At 37.7% G+C, this 19,430-nt stretch overlaps 1 protein-coding gene across 7 annotated transcripts in view; it reads right to left on the bottom strand.

Annotated features, from left to right (window-relative positions):
- DLGAP1 (DLG associated protein 1) overlaps positions 1-19,430 on the bottom strand; it is a 1,399,633-nt gene that overhangs the window by 938,515 nt on the left and 441,688 nt on the right. For 2 of the 7 annotated variants that reach the window (XM_084964271.1, XM_084964277.1), the window contains exon 2: positions 13,557-13,729. The exons of the other annotated variants lie outside the window; for them this stretch is intronic. The gene's annotated coding sequence lies outside the window, so the exon portion shown is untranslated. The remainder of the gene's footprint in view (positions 1-13,556; positions 13,730-19,430) is intronic. 7 annotated transcript variants of the gene reach the window in all.

Here is a 19,430-nt window from a genome sequence, read left to right as displayed (position 1 = left end):
CACTCATTCTCTCCTGTCCTAGGCAGACAGAACTTTGATAAAGGGATTATCAGGATTCTAAAAATTCATGTATACAAGGAAGAACTATTTTTCCAGTAGCTTAATTTCTAGAGAATAAGAAGCCATGGTTATTAAATCCTGCATGTCATTCAAAGAAGCATGAGGCATCCCCTTCTATCTAGACTGCCAAAGTGATGTCAATACCAAGAGAACTTGGAATGGTTATTTTCTAGAGCACAGGATCGAGTCCATAAAGGAGCCACCATAACAGGCAGACATGTCAAAACCGAGCAGGTAGAGTGAGATTGTGAGAGCAACTATATTCCCATCCATTAAGGATAGGACCAAGAAGCATAAGCCAAGAGCACCTACAGCAAGTATAATAGATGAGGGACATGCATGGAGGTAGCATGCACTGTGACGCCAGGAGCAGGTCATTAATGAGGAAGATGCTAGGCTGACACCTCTGTGCAAGGTGATACCTTGAAAGGAAAGTGACTAATGACTTGTGCTGGACCACTGTTGTAAGATGGCAGAAAAATGTATTTATTTTCAATCATCTAGTGTCTTCCTTCCTTCCTTCCTTCCTTCCTTCCTTCCTTCCTTCCTATTGTGCCCATGGCATGCAGAAGATCCTGGGCCAGGGATTGAACCTGTACCACAGCAGTGACAATGCTGAATCCTTAACCAGTAGGCCACCAGGGAAGTCCTCTAGGGTCTTTCTAAATACAAGAGGAATATATACTGCTTCAGATGTGCATACCTCTTGGTAGAGTAGCTTTATGATAGAACATCCAATTGGAACTTTTCTATCTTCCCATCCATTAAGATCATAGTGGATAGAGAGGAGTCCTTTGACTCAATGCTTACCACACTATGTTATTGGAAATGAGGATTTCAACATGATAGGCTGTTACAGACATGTGCCAGATTAAAATTGACATTAACAATTCTCGCATACCCAAATAGTTAGAAAGAATAAATACTCTTTATTACTAGTTCCAAAGGATCTGAAAGAACATGAAAAGATGGCCCCCCGGATAAACAAAATCCCTTTCCTAGAGTAGACTTGACCTCGGCACCAGATACCTCCACTCTCTCTCTTAGGGACCACTCTCAATGGCCAAGACATGACTTAATCTCTTAGTTCTTCACTGGAAGGTAAGTCTGATCCCTCATTTGGCAAGTGTCCCACTTCCTTTCTGCTACAGAGATGCAACTAGGTCTGTAACTGTGTGAGTGTGGTCATTGCAACAATGAAGTATAGGAAGTTGGTCCAGAAATTAGAGTAACATCCTAGCATATTCAAGATGAGCATTCTTTGAAGTTCCCCATAGTTTTCTAAAGGGTCTTTAGCCAAAGCCAGGAGGCTATCCGCAAACTGGGTTGCTATCTAAAATTCTGGGTTAAAGAGAACATGAGAACCTCTGAAGGATTATCTCAAAGTTTTAGTACACCTTGTTATATCTGCTTGTACACATATGATAAATGAGGTAGTGGAAGCCTCCTATCTCTCTGATAAAAAAAAAAAAGCAAAAACATGTTATGTTCTTTGTACTTGAAGCCTAAAAAGAATTAAAGTGTATGTCAAGTTATGTCACTATAATAAATTAAGCCTTTCAGTTTTGTTATAATATTTTATGCTTAAGTAAGATTTGTATGAGGAAAATATTGAAATGCTGAGTACATGTCCCTAGGCACTGATTTATCATAAAATTAACTCCTATTTAAACAGATTGGGGGAATTTCCGTCGTGGCACAGCGGAAACAAATCCAACTAGGAACCATGAGGTTGCGGGTTCAATCCCTGGCCTCACTCAGTGGGTTAAGGATCCGGCATTGCCATGAACTGTGGTGGAGGTCGCAAATGCAGCTCGGATCTGGCGTTGCTGTGGCTCTGGTGTAGGCCAGCAGCAACAGCTCTGATTAGACCCCTAGCCTGGGAAACTCCATATGCCATGGGTGCGGCTCTAAAAAGGACAAAAGATAAAAACAAAACAAAACAAAACATAACAAACAAAAAAAAAAAAACAGATTGGGGTTGCATATTTTTCAGGAGTGTCATTCTTAGTTCAGACTCAACTATATTTTTAAGTTATGCTTTAAAAATTAAATATGGTCTTAAGATCTTTCTGAATGTAGGCATTTGTATTTGTAAAGTGATAATAAAGCTATGACATTTAAAAATGCTCCAATAAACAAGGGCAATCTTTTAATTCTCTGAAAGGGAGATTAATATCACATTCTTGCTATTGCTCTATATTCACATTCTATTTTACCTAATAATCTTGATAATTGTTGTTTACCCCATGACCCAAATAATAATATAAATCAGAAAAAAATTGTTTTTCTTTCCTCAGGGAAGAAAAATGTTGATGGGGTCAAACATCCTGAGGCTAAATATGATGAAGAAGCTAGATCCTATTCCCAACTCCAAAATGGATGAGTAAAATAAAATAAATTGTATGCCTTTCCTAATCTCCAACATTTCATCATATACAGAGTGGACATTAAATAAGTGTTAATGTAGTTCTTTAAAACTCAGATGCAGGATAAAAATGTCTAGTTTTATCAATTCTATTTTTTTTTCTTTTTATGGCCATATTTGTGGCATATGGAAGTTCCCAGGTTAGGGGTCGAATCAGAGCTGCAGCTGCCAGCTTGCACCACAGCCATGGTAATGCCAGATCTGATCCACATCTGTGACTTATGCCACAGTTGTGGCAATGCAGGATCCTTAACCCACTGAATGAGGCCAGGGATTGAACCCACATCCTCACAGATACTATGATGGGTAGTTAACTCACGGAGCCACAACAGGAACTCCTAGTTTTTCCAATTCTATTAAAATTATCCTGAAATTCCTAACAAATATAATAAGAAAAATAATAAAACTGAATGCATGTAGACTAAAGAAAATGTTACCATTAATTGCTATTATTTTCAGATGCTTGGATAACTGTAGAGAAACTTCTCTCTGGATGTACAGATAAATAATTAGAAATAATGATCACAGCAAGTTGGTGAGTATAAGAATAGTAGAAAAAGTCAATTGTACTACAATGTATCAGCAAAAAATACAAAATGAAAATTAAAAATAGTAGCAATTTTAATAGCACCAAAAATATAAATATCTGAGGCTAAATCTAACAAAGGATGAGCAAGAGCAATACGTAAATTAATTACAAAACTTTAATAAAAGGTATTTTGGACAATATCACATTTCATTGAAAGAAATACTTGATACTGTAAATGTGCTACTTTTCTCGAGGCTTAGCTATAGCTTCATTGCAACTTCACACCATATTCCAAAACAGTATTCATTTTACCTTAAAAAGTTGATTCTAAATTACATGGAAAAGAGAAAAGGCTCAAGCTCACATAGAGAGAATGACAATTAGACTGACAACAGCAACGGCAAAGGAAGGGAAATATTATGAAATACTACCTTCAGGATGCTAAGGGAAAATAACTGTCAACTTAGAATTCAATAACAAGCACAAATGCCTTTTGGTAATGAGCAAAATAAAGGTATTATCAAACAAGCAAAAGTTCAGAGACTTTAACGTAGCAGATCCTCCAGAAAGGAAATTCTAAAGGATATTCTTTAAAGAAAAAGGAAAGAATCCCAGATGGAACAGCCAAGATACAGGAAGTAATGAGGACTTGGCAAGTGAAACTACAAAACATTTTGAAAGAAATTAAAAAATTGAAAGATGTTCTGTTCATGGATTGGATAGGAAGACTTAATATTGTTCAGATGGCAGTATTCCTCAAGTTGATCTACAGATTCAATGCAATCCCTCTCAAAATTTCAACTTCCCCTATTTACATCAATGAATCACTTTGCTGTGCACCTGAAAGTAACACAACATTGTTAACCAACTATACTTCAATTAAAAAAAAAAAATAACAAAGAACTGTAAAGAAGCTCTAAGAGGTGATCAGGCAGAATTAGTGCAAAGAATGAAGAGAGGATTTTGCTATGAAATTTGCTTAATATTGTCCTGGCTTTCTAAGGGGACCCCTACACAGAGCTAAACTTGTACAGGTGATATAAACGAAGCTCCCTATTGCATAGGAGCATATTTTACACAGGTTATAAAATAGGAAATTTTCTGCTGGATGCTTATTCCAGTTTTTCTTTCTTTTCTTTTTCGGCCACCCCCATGGCATATGGAGGTTCCTGGGCCAGGATCAAATCCTAGCTGAAGCTGCAACTTAGGCCATAGCTGTAGCAACACCGGATCCTCAATCCACTGTACTGGTGCCTCCATAAAGACAAGCTGGATCATTAACCTGCTACATCACAGCAGGAACTCCACCACATTTGTTTTTAAGGCACATGCTACCAAGAATCAGGTATAAGAATATATTATGATTTAGACATACATATAGACAGAGATATATGAAATAGTATGTATAAATGACACACATATACACACACCCTAGCAAACACACCCTAGCATAATTTCAACCTTTTTTTTTTTTGGCTGTGCCTGTGGCATGTAAAAGTTCCTGGGCCAGGGATTGAAGCCATGCCACAGCAGTGACAATGCCAGATCCTTAACCCGCTGTGTCACCAGGGAACTCCCAGAATTATGGTGCTCCCAGTCTCTGTGGAGAGAAGCCCACATCATCTTTAGAAACCATGGTCCAGTCTCTTAGAATCACTCAATCCCATTTTCTAGTTCACTCCCTGGCCACCCATGATTGGTAGAGTTCTAAGACCTCCAGGAAGAGCAGAATTAAGGTGCATCCGGGTTTCATGTACATCATGCTGAATCAACTGCTAGGGAGGTTGTCAAGAAAGCGTGAGGATTCAAGATACATTAGATTTTTTTTCATCCCAGAGAGATAAATCACGGATAAGAAGAAAGGGAGGAGTTCCCGTTGTGGCGCAGTGGTTAACGAATTCGACTAGGAACCATGAGGTTGAGGGTTCGATCCCTGGCCTTGCTCAGTGGGTTAAGGATCCGGCGTTGCCGTGAGCTGTGGTATAGGTTGCAGACGCGGCTCGGATCCTGCGTTGCTGTGGCTCTGGCATAGGCCGGTGGCTATAGCTCCAATTCGACCCCTAGCCTGGGAACCTCCATTTGCCACATAAGTGGCCCTAGAAAAGGCAAAAAGACAAAAAGACAAAAAAAAAAAAAAAGAAAGGGAAAACTTAGGACAGAGGTCATCAATATGTGCAAAATTTCACATCCTGTATCATAGGGAACCAGGGAGGAGTTCGGGGATATCTATTTGATTTGAATTTTCCCTCCCTATCCCAAATATGCGCAGTATTTCTCAAGACATATGAAGAAGAAAGACAAGTGATATTTAATAGATTTTGCAGAAAAAATAGAAAAAAAGTAGGATCTTTAGGCTTTCTTTTCCCAAAATTGAATTAACGTCAAAACACAATTACTCCCTAGCTTTAAGAACTGTTAAATCTGGCAGAAGATGATATGGTAGTCTTAGAGTACCAATTTTCCTTTTGCCATCTCTGTTTCCTATGATATTGTAGGCATTTGTATCTATATAGTAAAGAAAGTATTACGTGATTTTCTCAAATACAGTTTCAAGGGAAAGCCAACTCTTTTGGGGGAGTGCTCCGGTAACTTCTAACACCATAGAGATATAAAAATGCAATTTATACAATTCAATTGGATTTTATTACTATGTTTAGTTTACTAAATATAACAATAAACATTATGCGGAGACCAGCTCAGCAGGTTAGGGCTGAAGAACGGTTGCTGTGAAACTTAAGGAAAAAGTTAACCTAAAACAAGACACAGAGACATTTATCTTAATTAAAGGTGGGAACCGTGGGACTCAAGGTCTCAGGGACCAAAAGCCCCGCCTCAAGAAACCACGTTGCTTTTATCGTGCTCTTTAGGATTATGTCAAGTGAGGAGGGGGTTGTAGGTGCAGGATACAGGTTTTTTAAAATTATTTTAAAAGTCACATAGCTGGTAGCTGATTAAGCTTTTATTCTGAACATTTAACAGTCATTAGCATTGAGGAAGCTTGGCGTCAGCTATCTATGCATAGCATTCTAGAGAATCACCATTGTGCTTCTGCAGACAGCATGCCTATCTGCAGCAATCCAGTCTGCCTAGGTTTGTACCTAGGTTCTCCTTGCTAATGCATATCCTGCTAACAACCCCTCATAAACCCCTTGGGGCCATGAGGCTCATCTTCCTCTTATTCCTTAGAGGACATATCATGCTGTGCCTATCTGCACAGGTCCAGGGTGACTAAACCAAGGCATTATGTCCTCATTCAGCTGACCACAGGAATAACTTATGCCTTTAGGTCTTTGTTCTTAAGCTTAAGTCATTTACCAGCACTGCAACTGTTTTTCAAGCAGGAACATGGAGTAAAGTAAAGCAGGACAAGATGGAGTTTTCAGCATAGAAAATATAAGCAAAGAGGCTAAGAAAAGATTGTAGAAACATGTCTTGTGACAACATTACTCAGAATATAATTTTAAAATTATTAATTTACCTTTAAACATGAGTTTTTGTTCTAAATGTGCCATAAGTTTCTTGTATTCATGAAATGTAGAATTTCTTAAGTTTTACCAGTTTCATAAGGTTAGATTGAACACTTGAAAATGAGAAAAGTTGACTTTTTTATAAAACAAGAAAAGAGTGAGGTTTTTTTGGAAGAAAAAGTCAAAGAGTTTTTCTTTATTTTGTTTGTTTTCTTCTTACTTAGGACCATCACATGCTATTGCTAAACTGATTGAAAAAGAATGCCAGGAGTTCCCATCATGGTGCAGTGGTAACAAACCTGACTAGTACCCATGAGGACTCGGGTTCGATCCCTGGCCTCACTCAGTGGGTTAAGGGTCTGGTGTTGCCATGACCTGTGGTGTAGGTTGCAGACATGGCTTGGATCCAGAGTTGCTGTGGCTGTGGAGTAGGCCAGGAGTTGCAGCTCCAATTTGACCCTTAGCCTGGGAACTTCCACATGCCACAGGTGTGACCCTCAAAGAGCAGAAGCAGAAGAAGAAGAATGCCAGAAAGAGAACAATCTGAGCAGAAGCAGAGAGGACCAAAGTAGTGATGTGCTTATTAATGGCTAGGAATTACATAATAATTTGTGGTGAGGACAAGGGTTCATGTAGAGGCATGGCTGGCATTGTAGCTGGAGAATTTTGAGGGGCATTTCTCATGGGCTAAGGAGCTAGACTTTATTTGGAAGGTCATGGAGCTTCTATGAAGACGGAGATGTGGTCAATGTTGAATAACATGAACAAGCAGGTGAAGATATTTTTGTGAGGTAGGTAAGAGAGACACGTGAAGATGAAGAGAAAGGAATTCTATTTGGGGCATGTTGAACTACAGATATCTTCGTAGTTCCTATTTTAAGTCATCTATAAGAAGGCAGAAGACAGAGCTATCAAACTCAAGAAAACTCTGCTGGAAATGACTGCTTTGGGATTCATCAACATGTGCTAAAATGGATGTGTATTCATGAACGTATATGGAACAACATGAAAAGTGAGTTAGAGGACCAAGTCTCAGCCTAAGAAAATGTGACTTTTCATAGGTTCCTTTTCAATAGCATTCCATTGTGTTTCTGTGATTTCAAAAATGTGGGAAAGATTTCAGTATGTGTATTTTGTCATTGAACCAAGATCGATGGAAATTAAATTACACAAACCCACAGGGGCCAACATGTGCGACTCTTTCACTCATTGCCATATGACTAGCACCAGGAAGAATGCCTAGCATTTGTAGGTTATGAGTTGTCTACTACAATAATTGCTAATGTGAAAAAAATAATAAGGAAATGAATTAATTAGTGATACCAAACACTATTTCGAGAATAAAATAAAATGATCCCACGTAATGCCAAAAAGTTTCAGAAGAAAGCCTAGAGAAGGAAAAAAAGCAATATTCAAAACAAAGTTAAGTAAAAATAATTTAATAACTGGATACATTGTAGTACAATTTTAGAAAAGTGAAACAAGGAAAAATCTTAAAAGTAATCAGATAGAAAAACAGGTTGCTTACAAAGAAAGAGTGACTTGTTACACAGCAGACTTAATAATAACTTTTCATGCTAAAATATAAGGCTGGGGCAATCAGTAAAATGGGGAATTTTTCTAGGTCAATAATTCGAAACATTAGAGTTCTGCGAAGGGAAACTCAATACAGATCTCTACCCTTGGGTCAAAAAACTATTTTTTTAGATAAGAACAAATAACTATTCCAAGGAAAAATTCTGAAGCATAACTTTTTATTTAATGTGTCATATTTTATCTGGAAGATAAACAAATAGAAATCTCTGGGCTCTGGTACTAGTCCCTTATCTTTGTGTTTTGCATTGCCACAAATGAAATAATTTTCTATCCTAAACAGTATTATATTTGATAGAGATTTAGACTTAAACGCTAATCAAGTCATGCATCTATTGATATGAAGCATGGTGACACTCAAACAAATATCACAATATGCTGCCAACAACAGAGTGTAAATTTCTTTTTAAAAAAATCACATTGAGTTTAAAAGTCCTTATGAAGAATCTAATATACACCTGCTCTTTGCTACCATCATAGTTTTGAATTGAGAGTCATCCATGGCAGGGACAATGCACAGTTCTAATCCTCTAGACCTAAAAAATATATATATATATTTGGCACATTTGCCCTGTACATATTAAATACACTCTAACACATTTAATCATAATTTTAAAAATCTGTGGGACAACAGTGATTCTAAAAGGGGGGATAGGGCCAACTAACAGAAGAATGAAAATGAATAGATCCAGAAGAAATGGTATAATTGGAAAGGTAACCACTTTGCAACCATTACTGTAATAACCAATTCAGGCAAAAATTACAATTTTTGAACCACTAGGTGAAAAGTTGCTGAAGAAGAGGACATACAAATTTTCAAAGTGTCCCTTCATAGATAATTTGTTAATTAGGAAGAAAACAGGGGAGCCTATGTGGTGATGAAATCTAGTGGACACTCTAAGAGATCAAACTTAACCTCACAAGGAATTGGACACAATATGCCTCCTTCCCAAGACACTGAGAAGGACACAGAACCAGCTCTGTGGTATCCATAGCATCTGGCCAAGAAGGTGAACCTCAACTTATTTTGGACCCAGGAAACCATCAGACAGTCAGACTGAGGGATGGTCTGTGATACAATTGAACTACTGCCCGCAAATCAGCTATCACGAAAGAAGAAAAATATGCTGAGAATTTTCTAGAATAAGAAAGGCAAAAGGAGTTCCTGTCAATGGTTCAGTGGTAATGAACCCGACTAGTATCCAAGAGGATGCAGTTTGATCCCTGGCTTTGTGCATGGGTTAACTATCCAGCATTGCTGTGAGCTGTGGCTCCAATTGGACCCCTATCCTGGGAACTTCCATATGTCACTAGTGCAGCCCTACAAAAGACAAAAAAGAAAGATGGAGGGAAGGAAGGAAGGAAAGAAAGAAGAAAGAAAGAAAAAAGAAAGAAAGGCAAAAGAAACCTGATAACAAAGTGCAAATAATGATCCTTGATCATGGTGTCAAACAAAACACATGAAATAAAAATAATGACATTTTTAAAACATAAAGATCAAATGAAAATAAAAAGTTATAAAGAACATTATTCAAAGGAAAATTAAAATAAAACAGTTATAAGAACATTATTAGGACAATTAGGGAATTCAAATATGAAATAAATATTACATAATAGTAGTGTATGAATGCTATGCATCTTGAATATGACCCTTATACTGAGAGAATGTGGGAGAATGCCCTTGTTTTTAGGAGCTTTATGCAGATATCTCTAAACATGAAGAGGGAGAGAGACAGCTTATGTGCCAAAAAGTGAATAGTTGGCAAATTGTGGTGAATATATGGCAGTCGTTATACTATTCTGGGAAGTTTTCTGTATGTATGAAATTTTTCAAAATAAGAAGTTGGGAAAAACGTAACTAGGTCTTTTACTATACTTAGAAATTCATAATTCAAAGTTTTTGTAAAAATTTTCAGAAACTAGATACCACCCCTCACGACCTGTAAGAGTTCATCTATGAACTGTGTTGATAATAATTACTCTTCTTATAAATGATCATGTACTGTGTTAGGCACTTTAAATACACTCTCTCATTTACTTCTCAAGATAACAATCTGTCATCATTTCTACATTTCACATGAGAAAACTGGAGTTTAGTGACATTACGTTAACTTGCCTAGGAGGCCAAATTAAGATGTAAACATATCACTCTGTTCCCAGAGCCCAAGGTCTTATTTGCACAGCATCCTTAGGAGATGCTTGCAGCCTAAGATTTGTATCTACAGGTGTGATGTGGACCCAGAAGAGGAAATACTCCTGGTGATTGTTAAAATGAGCCCCTGCCCCAGTATCCAGCTGTGAATAAGCTGTGAGCTTCTTCATGCAGGTGGACCATTTCACTCTGAAGAAATGAAATGAATGAAAATGCAGGTTGAAGTGCAATAATAAATGCAATCCACTTTCCAAAATGATTAATATTATTTTGAGTGAAACTGCGATTTTTCAAAGTACATAAATCTACGTGCATTTTTGTTTCTCACATTTCCGAGAATCTCTTCTGGGCCTACCACTCAATATGTCCTATTAGGACTTAGCTCTCCTTCTTAATAAATGTAGATTAAAAAGTAAAGTGAGAATGATTCACACTGTCTTAATAACATGTAAGATGATAAATTCTCTGAAGATCCTTTATGAGTTGATTCATGCTTGTTTTCTCTTTGAATGTCTTTAGTGTTCTGTTCTCAGAGATAAGCAAGGCATCTTCACATAATGCCTTGTAGTTATTTTAATAATTAGATTGATAACCTTTGGCTTTTTCCCTGTTAGGATTTTAGGAGACATTTTTGTCAGTAATATTTTAGCTGTTGTATGTGGAATCAACAGAAATACAGTAAAATGGTATTATAGTAATAAGGCACTTTTTAATATAAAGTGTTGAAGAAAAAGCTTTGAAAACAACTGTGGTAAAGGAGAAATCTACTCAATATAGAAAAGGTCTAATACTTGTTTTTCATTCTAATTTACCTAAAAGAACACGCGACATAATTTCTTTGAGCCCAAGAGGATATTGCATGGTTTATAGACAATTAGTCTAGTCTTTTCCAAAAGTATAATATTTGTCCATTCATTTATGTATTAATGTATGAACTTTTATTTACAGAACTTTATTTGGCTCTTGTTATGTGCCAGAAATTGTGCTGGTTGCTTGAGAGATAAAATATCACTAAGATATAATGATGATCCCTTTGTGTTTCACAAACTGTGGGCAGCAAATAAACTATTATCTTCAAAGAGATCAATTCATCAATGCCATTACCTCACGAGTTGGTCTTTTAATGCAGCTTCTACTAAATGGTAGATTTTGGCCACTGGCAAGAACTGTAGGTCAGAGCAAAGGGTGTTAAATTCTGCATAAGTAATTCAGCTAAGTTGAGTGAAACACAGAAACCTCTGTTTTTTTAAAGCAAAAGAGTAATCAGGCAGATGACTCAGAATGAAACACTGCCATTTTCTAAAAGGTCAAAAATATATGACTTAGAGCCAATTAACCAACAGACTAACACCATCAAGATGCCTTCCAAACCACGTAGCTGTTTTCTAACCTTTACGTCAAAGTCTAAATTCTACCCATCTTACTTCCTCTGAGTCTGCCAAGGTGAACTAACCAGTCAGTGGCATCGACAAACCCAATGCCAATGGCAGATGAAAAAGCATTGGAAAGGGGTTTCAAGTAAAGGTTAAAAAAAATGTGCAGCCAACTTAAGAAATTAACCGTATGCTTGTAGGTTAATCTTGATGACTGGTTAATGCATAAAAAGCACCATAAAAATTCTACCTAAAAAAATATTCTACTTTCATAAAGTTCTACGAAAAAATAAATAAAAAGAAAAGAAAGTTATCAGTGACCCTAGAATACAGCCAAGAGTGGCCTTGAAGCTGATCCAGGTTTAGGCACTGGTCAAGGCTCTGACACGAACAGGTATCAAGCCAAAGGCACTGAGTGGGAAGGGGGCGGTGATGAGGTGGATGGAAGACCTGAGGAGGGTTTTGTGTTTTTCCACTAAGTCCTTTTTTTACTTGATATTCCTATTATACTTTGAACATAATCTTACTAACCTGACCCATTACACCATGCGTGACTAATTCCTCCCTACATAACAGAGAATGCAATAGCCGCTGGCAAAGCCTCTTTGCCTTTCCTCTATAGACTTTTCAAGCTGGAAGAGCAAAAAAAAAAAAAAAAAAAATCACAAACACACCTAAAAGTCAGACTGACGATAGAGTATTTTTAGTGTCCTTTCAGTGTCCTTTTCTTCATGACAAAAGTGGGACACGAACTAGATTAAACAAAAATGGAATTTACCAGATCAGAAAACTGAGAAGCCTAAAGCTGGCATGGGCTCTATACATGGCAGGACCAGGGGCTCAGAGGTTGCCATCAAGGCTCTCCTCACTCAGGGACTCTCAGCACTGCTTGTTGTGGGGCAGCATCATTCCGCATCCAGCTCTAGGCATATGGCAAACTGTCTGCACATTAATCCCAGAAAATGATTCTGATAGTCTCAATCTGGGTTTCATATACACCTCTGTATCAGGTTTGGGGGAAGGTACAAGGCTTTACCCCCATGGAGTAGGAGAGGCTGCTTTCCCAAAGGAAAGGATATTATCCACAGTACCCAATCAATATTTCTTAAATGAATGAATGAATGAAAGAGTGAATGTCAACCAGTAAGATGATTTCTAGAAGAGTGGACATTTTCTGAAGAGGTCAAATTTCTGTGCTCTTTTAATTACCACTCTTCTTGTAGGCATCAAAATACTCTTAACAATTAGAAAATAAAATGGGGCTTAATAAACAAATATTGGGAAGGGTACATTTGCAGGTATGCTGGAGGTGGGTGTGAAGATACTAGCAGTGAGGGGTGGGCGATGGTGACCTGACATTTCATGACATTCTTAAGGACAGGGTAGAGGAGAGGGGAGAAGAGAATTCACGGAAGATTGATTAACTATATGACAAAGTAGTAATTCTTTGTTTAAAACTTTAAGTAAACCTGAATTTTGAAATAATTTTAGATTTACAAAAAAGTTGCAAAGACAGTATAAAGAGCTTCCTGTGTACCCTTCACCCAGTTTCTCTCTTTTATATATATATATAAAACGATATATATAATGATTTTTATTTTTTTCCATTATAGCTGGTTTACAGTGTTCCATCAAATTTCTACTGTACAGAATGGTGACCCAGTTACACATACATGTACACATTCTTTTTTTCCTATTATCATGCTCCATCATAAGTGACTAGACATAGTTCCCAGTGCTACACAGCAGGATCTCATTGCTAATCCACTCCAAAGCAATAGTCTGCATCTATTAACCCCAACCCATCCCTCCCCCTCCCCCTTGGCAACCACAAGTCTATTCTTCAAGTCCTTGATTTTCTTTTCTGTGGAAAGATTCATTCACGTGTGCCGTATATTAGATTCCGGATGTAAGTGATATCATATGGTATTTGTTCTTTCTCTTTCTGACTTACTTCGCTCAGGATGAGAGTCTCTGGTTCCATCCATATTGCTGCAAATGGCATGATTTTGTTCTTTTTTATGGCTGGGTAGTATTCCATTGTGTGTATATACCACATCTTCTTAATCCATTCATCTGTTGATGGACATTTGGGTTGTTTCCATGTCTTGGCTATTGTGAATAGTGCTGCAATGAAGATGCACAGTTTCTCTTAATATCTCTTTGTTTTCAGCTTGATTGAGGGATGATCAACAAGTAACATATACTTAAAGTTCTGACATAGTGACTCAAAGTAGAAAACATATCAGAGCATCCTTGGTAATGTTTTCAAACCATCATCACCACCCAAGAAATATTCTACTGTGTTTCACAGAATTGAAAATAGGACACACATTCAAGGTATTAATAAACAAAACGGGTTTGGCTTGCTCTTATGATGTGTGATGAAATTGGTTTCGGACACAATCCAAAGAAGTTGAAGCAATGAGCCCAAGTTTGCAAATCTAAATTAAATAGATGTGAGAGTTCCTGCTGTGGCACAGTGGGTTAAGAACCTGAGTGCAACAGTTCGAGTCACTGCAGGGGCATGGGTTTGATCTCAGGTCTGGTGCAGTGGGTTAAAGAATCCAGCACTACTACAGCTGTAGCATAGGTTACAGCTGCAGCTCGGATTCAGTCCCTGGCCCAGAAACTTCCATATGCCACTGGTGCAGCCTTAAAAAAAAAAAAAATGACATAAATGAACTTAAAAAAACAGATACAGATGTAAAGTTCCATGTGCAGGTTTAAAAAGATATAGAAGCAGGAGAGAAAGGCTTAGAGAATAATTTGGAGGAGAACTTGAGATCAGAAAACAAAATTAGGACATCATAGTCGGCATCTGTCATTTCTGACAGCTCAAAGTAATTGAATCACTCTCTACATTCTGCTATTTTCTTACATTGTGTATCTTGCCTTCTCCATGTGAAATTCAGCAAAAACTTACTTCTTAGCTTCCCTTGTCACTACAGTGCAGACATGTGACTTATATTCCACCCATGGGATGCACCCACATAAGTCAGGCAAGAATGGAGCTGCCTGAGGGGGAGGCATGGATTTGGGGGTGCAGATACAGAGGCCACTCTGTCCAGGCTCGGTGGCAGCCAGGTGGTTCTGAGCCATGGTCTGGAGTTGATACATGTGGACCCTGCCCTTACAGAGTTGCCAAAGATTCTGAGAGCTATCTAACATTTGGTAAAATAAACACATAAATACAATTTCTCCACTTAATTGGCATATATTGTTTCCCTTTATAAACCTGATAATAGGAGTTCCCATTGTGGCTCAGTGGGTTAACAACCCAACATAGTCTCCACAAGGATGTAGGTTCAATCCCTGGCCTTGCTTGGTGGCTTAAGGATCTAGCGTTGCCTCGAGCTGCGGTGAAGTTCACAGATTCAGGTCAGATTCGTGTTGTTGTGGCTGTGGTGTAGGCCTACAACTGTAGATCCTATTTGACCCCCTAGCCTAGGAACTTCCATATGCTGCAGGATCGGCCATAAAAATAATGTGTGTACACACACACACATACACATACACATATATACATGAGAACAGAAGCCTCTGCTATTTATGAAATTGAGAAAATCATACTTCTGAGATCCTTACAGGTGCTATAAAAATAAAATAAAACAGCTTGAAAGGTATTAAAGAATGATAGATATGTAAGATTTTAACAATAGGCAATGAGCCTATTTTCTGCTGCTCCACAAGACAAACCTAAGTTACCCTGGAGCCATCACAAAGAGAGAAATTCTGAATACATTTTCCAAGAGATTAGAGTCAGACAGTGTTGGGACCAGCAGTCTAATAAAAGAGAGAGCTTCTCTTACTGAGGATATTCAAGCCTGAGTGGGTAATCAACTAACAGACATATACTAAATGGGATATCTATTTCTTGTCTTTTTTTTTTTTTTTTTTTTTTTTTGTCTTTTTGCTATTTCTTGGGCCGCTCCCGCGGCATATGGAGGTTCCCAGGCTAGGGGTCCAATCGGAGCCGCAGCCACCGGCCTACGCCAGAGCCACAGCAACGCGGGATCCGAGCCGCGTCTGCAACCTACACCACAGCTCACGGCAACGCCGGATCCTTAACCCACTGAGCAAGGCCAGGGACCGAACCCGCAACCTCATGGTTCCTAGTCGGATTCGTTAACCACTGCGCCACGACAGGAACTCTGATATCTATTTCTGAAAGAGATTTGAAGTTGCTAAGGTCTCCTTATAATTCCAATATTCCCTGATTTTGTTTTGGCAATATTATATCAAGAGATTTTCTGGTCCATTTACTATGGTTCTTTCCATGTGTATACTGCATCACATTTATTTAATTGCATGCTCTGATAAAACTACTTTATATCTCTATAAATGATAGAGATATGCATAAAATCACTAAATTTATAGTTATATGGGTTATACATACATATTTATCAAAAATAAAATATATTGATATATACCATTGTAACAAAATCTATGTATAAAAATACCTAATAAAATATAAAGTAGTATAATTACATTGTGAATGTGCAAAAACATGTATAGGTACATTGTATGCATTTGCAAAATAATTCTTCATGATGTAGCTTCATGTTCATTTGGGATTTTTTTTTCAATTTTTATGTAGAAAGATAAGATTTTTTTACCCTATCTTTCAGTTTAAAATGTATCATTTTTATCTGGGGTAAGTTTAGTAGGCAAGTGCTTCTGGGATTTTGAGCTTACAAACTCAATCCTCTAAAATCATAAGAGTAAACACATACATATGTATAACATCTTGACAAGTGGTGCCCTTGCCTCACCTTGCTTTAAGGAGCTTTCTGTAGTCTTCTGTTATCACCTAAGTTATATTCATTTACCATTTATTATTATTAAGAATTCCTCAATAATAACAGCTTCATAGAGATACAATTCATATACCATATGGTTCACCCGTTTCAAGTGTACAATTCAATGTTTTTTAGTATATTCACAGAACTGTGCAGTCATTACCACAATCCAATTTGGATTCCATCATGCTTAAAATAACCCCATACCATTAACACTGATTCTTCTATCCTTTTACCACTCCCTTGTCCTTCATCCCAGACAACCATTAATTAACTTTCTGTTTTTATAGACTTGCCTACTCTGGACATTTTGCATAAGTGAACTGACTCATACAGTATGCGGCCTTTTGTGCCCGGCTTCTTTCACTCAGTATAGTGCTTTCTGGTTTCATTCACGTTGTAGCATGTGGGATTTCATTCACTCCTATTGCCAAATATCATTCTGTTGTATGGATAGACCATGTTGTATTTACCCACTCAGCAGCTGCTGGACATGTGGGTTTTTTCCAATTTTGGATTATTAGGATAAATACTGCAATGGACATTTATGTACAGGTGTTTATGTGGATACATTTTCAGTTCTTGTCGTTATATTCCTGGCAGTGGAATATTGGGTAATAGGGTAGCTCTGCGTGTAAGCTTTTAAGGAATGTCAGACCATTTTCCAAAGAGGTGGCACCGTTTTACATCCCCACCAGCAGGGCAGCAGTGTTACAGCTTCTCTACATTCTCCCCAGCACTTGTTATTAATTAATTTTCCAGCCATCCCAGTGTGGTATGAAGTGGCATCTCATTCTGGTTTCGGTTTCCATTTCCCAAATGACTAATGGTGTTGAACCTTTCTCCAAGTGCTTTTTTGCCATTTGTATATCTTCTTTGGAGCAGTGTCTATTCAGAACAATAATCTATACATTAATTGGGTCTATTTGTCTTTTTATTACTGAGTTGCAGGAGTTCTTTGTGTACTGTAGATACAAGTCTTATTAGGTATATGATTTTTCAAGTGTTTTCTCCCATTCCGGAGGCTGTCTTTTCAACTTTCCTGATAGTGCCCTATGCAGCACAAAAACTTTTAATTTAAAAATTATTCATTTTAATTGTCATAAAATATACATAATATAGAATATAAGAATCCTTTCATGTGATTATTGGCCATTTAATATAATTTTTTGGATAAATGTTTAGTCACGTCTTTTGTCTACTTTTAAATTGGGTTGTTTAGTTTTTTTTGTTTTTTTTTTTTGTCTTTTTGCCATTTCTTGCGCCGCTCCTGCGGCATATGGAGGTTCCCAGGCTCGGGGTTGAATCGGAGCTGTAGCCACTGGCCTATGCCAGAGCCACAGCAACGCGGGATCTGAGCCGCGTCTGCAACCTACACCACAGCTCACGGCAACGCCAGATCCTTAACCCACTGAGCAAGGGCAGGGACTGAACCCGCAACCTCATGGTTCCTAGTCGGATCCGTTAACCACTGCGCCACGACGGGAACTCCTGTTTAGTTTTTTGTTGTTGAGTTTTAGGGGTTCTTTAAATATTCTGGATCATAATTCCTCATCAGATGTATGATTTGCAAATATATTCTATTTTATGAGTTGAATTTTTACTCCATTGATCATACCCTTTGGTGTACAAAACCTTTGTATTTTGATAAAGTCTGAAATATTTTTTTCACTTGTGCTTTTAGTGTCATATCTAAGCAATCAATGCCCCAGCCAAGAAGAATGACCTTTCCTGTTTACTGTTTTGAGGAGAATATGTAATCTGCTATTTTTTTCTTTTTTAATTGTTGTCTTAGAGCTTAATCCAAGTCCACTTTCAAATAACATTGTGCTACTTCACAGGTAGTGTGAGTACCTCATAATAACAAAGTCCTCCTCATTCCTTCCTTCTATTCCTTCATCACTGCTCTTATTCATTTCACTTATAAAAAATGTATGTGTGTGTGTGCATGTGAGTGTGAAATCAAAAATATTGTTGGTATCTATATTCTGAACAAGGTGTTACCTATTAGGTTAATAAGGAAAAACTTTGTTTTTCCTTCATTGATCCCTTTTTAATGACCTTTCTTACTTTATGTAGATGTGAGTTTCTGACATATTATCTATCTTCTCTCTCAAGAACTTCTTTTAACATTTCTTGCAAGATATGTGTACTAGCAACAAAATTCCTCGATATTTATTTGTCTGAGAAAGTCTGTTTCTCCTTCACTTTTGAAGGATAATTTTGCAAAGCACAGAATTCTAGGTTGGTATTTTTTCCTCTCAACACATTGAATACCTCACTCCACTCTCTTGTTGCCTGCAGAGTCTCTGAGGTGAAGTCAGGTATAATTTTTATCTTTGTTCCTCCACAGGTAAGGGTATTTCCTCTGGCTTTCTTTAGGAGTTTATCTTTGATTTTTGATAATTCAAAACTGATATCCCAAGGTGCAGGTTTCTTTTCTATTTTTTTGATTATCCTGTTTGTTATTCTCTGTGCTCCTTGGATCTGTGGTTTGATGACCGACATTAATTTAGGAAAATTCTCAGTTGTTATTGTTTCAAATATTTCTTCCTTTCTCTTATCCTTCTGGTATTCCCATTATGCATATGGTACACCTTTTGTAGTTGTCCCAGTCCTTGGATAGCCCCTTATGTTTATTTCAGTTCCTGTTCTACTTGCCCTTTGGTTTTCAAGGATTCTGTTCTTATATCTTCTAGCTCAGAGAGGCTGTCCTTAGCTGTGTACAGTCTACTAATAAACCCACCAAAGGTATTCTTTTCTCTCTCTCTCTCTCTTTTTTTTTTTTTTTTGTCTTTTTAGGGCTGCACCCACAGCATATGGAGGTTCCCAGGCTAGGGGTCCTATCAGAGCTGTAGCTGCCAGTCTACTCCACAGGCACAGCGATCTGGGATCCGAGGTGCATTTACAACCTACACCACAGTTCACGGCAATGCCAGATCCTTAACCCACTGAGCAAGGCCAGGGATCCATTCCATGTCTTCATGGATACTAGTCAGGTTCATTTACCACTGAGTCACAACAGG

This window comes from Sus scrofa, chromosome 6 (genome assembly GCF_054392235.1).
Source record: "Sus scrofa isolate SSC_HxYL_T2T_F1_AM1 chromosome 6, Sscrofa_HxYL_maternal_Yorkshire_Landrace_v2.0, whole genome shotgun sequence".
Taxonomy (NCBI): domain Eukaryota; kingdom Metazoa; phylum Chordata; class Mammalia; order Artiodactyla; family Suidae; genus Sus; species Sus scrofa.
This window is presented reverse-complemented; position numbering and strand designations above follow the sequence as displayed.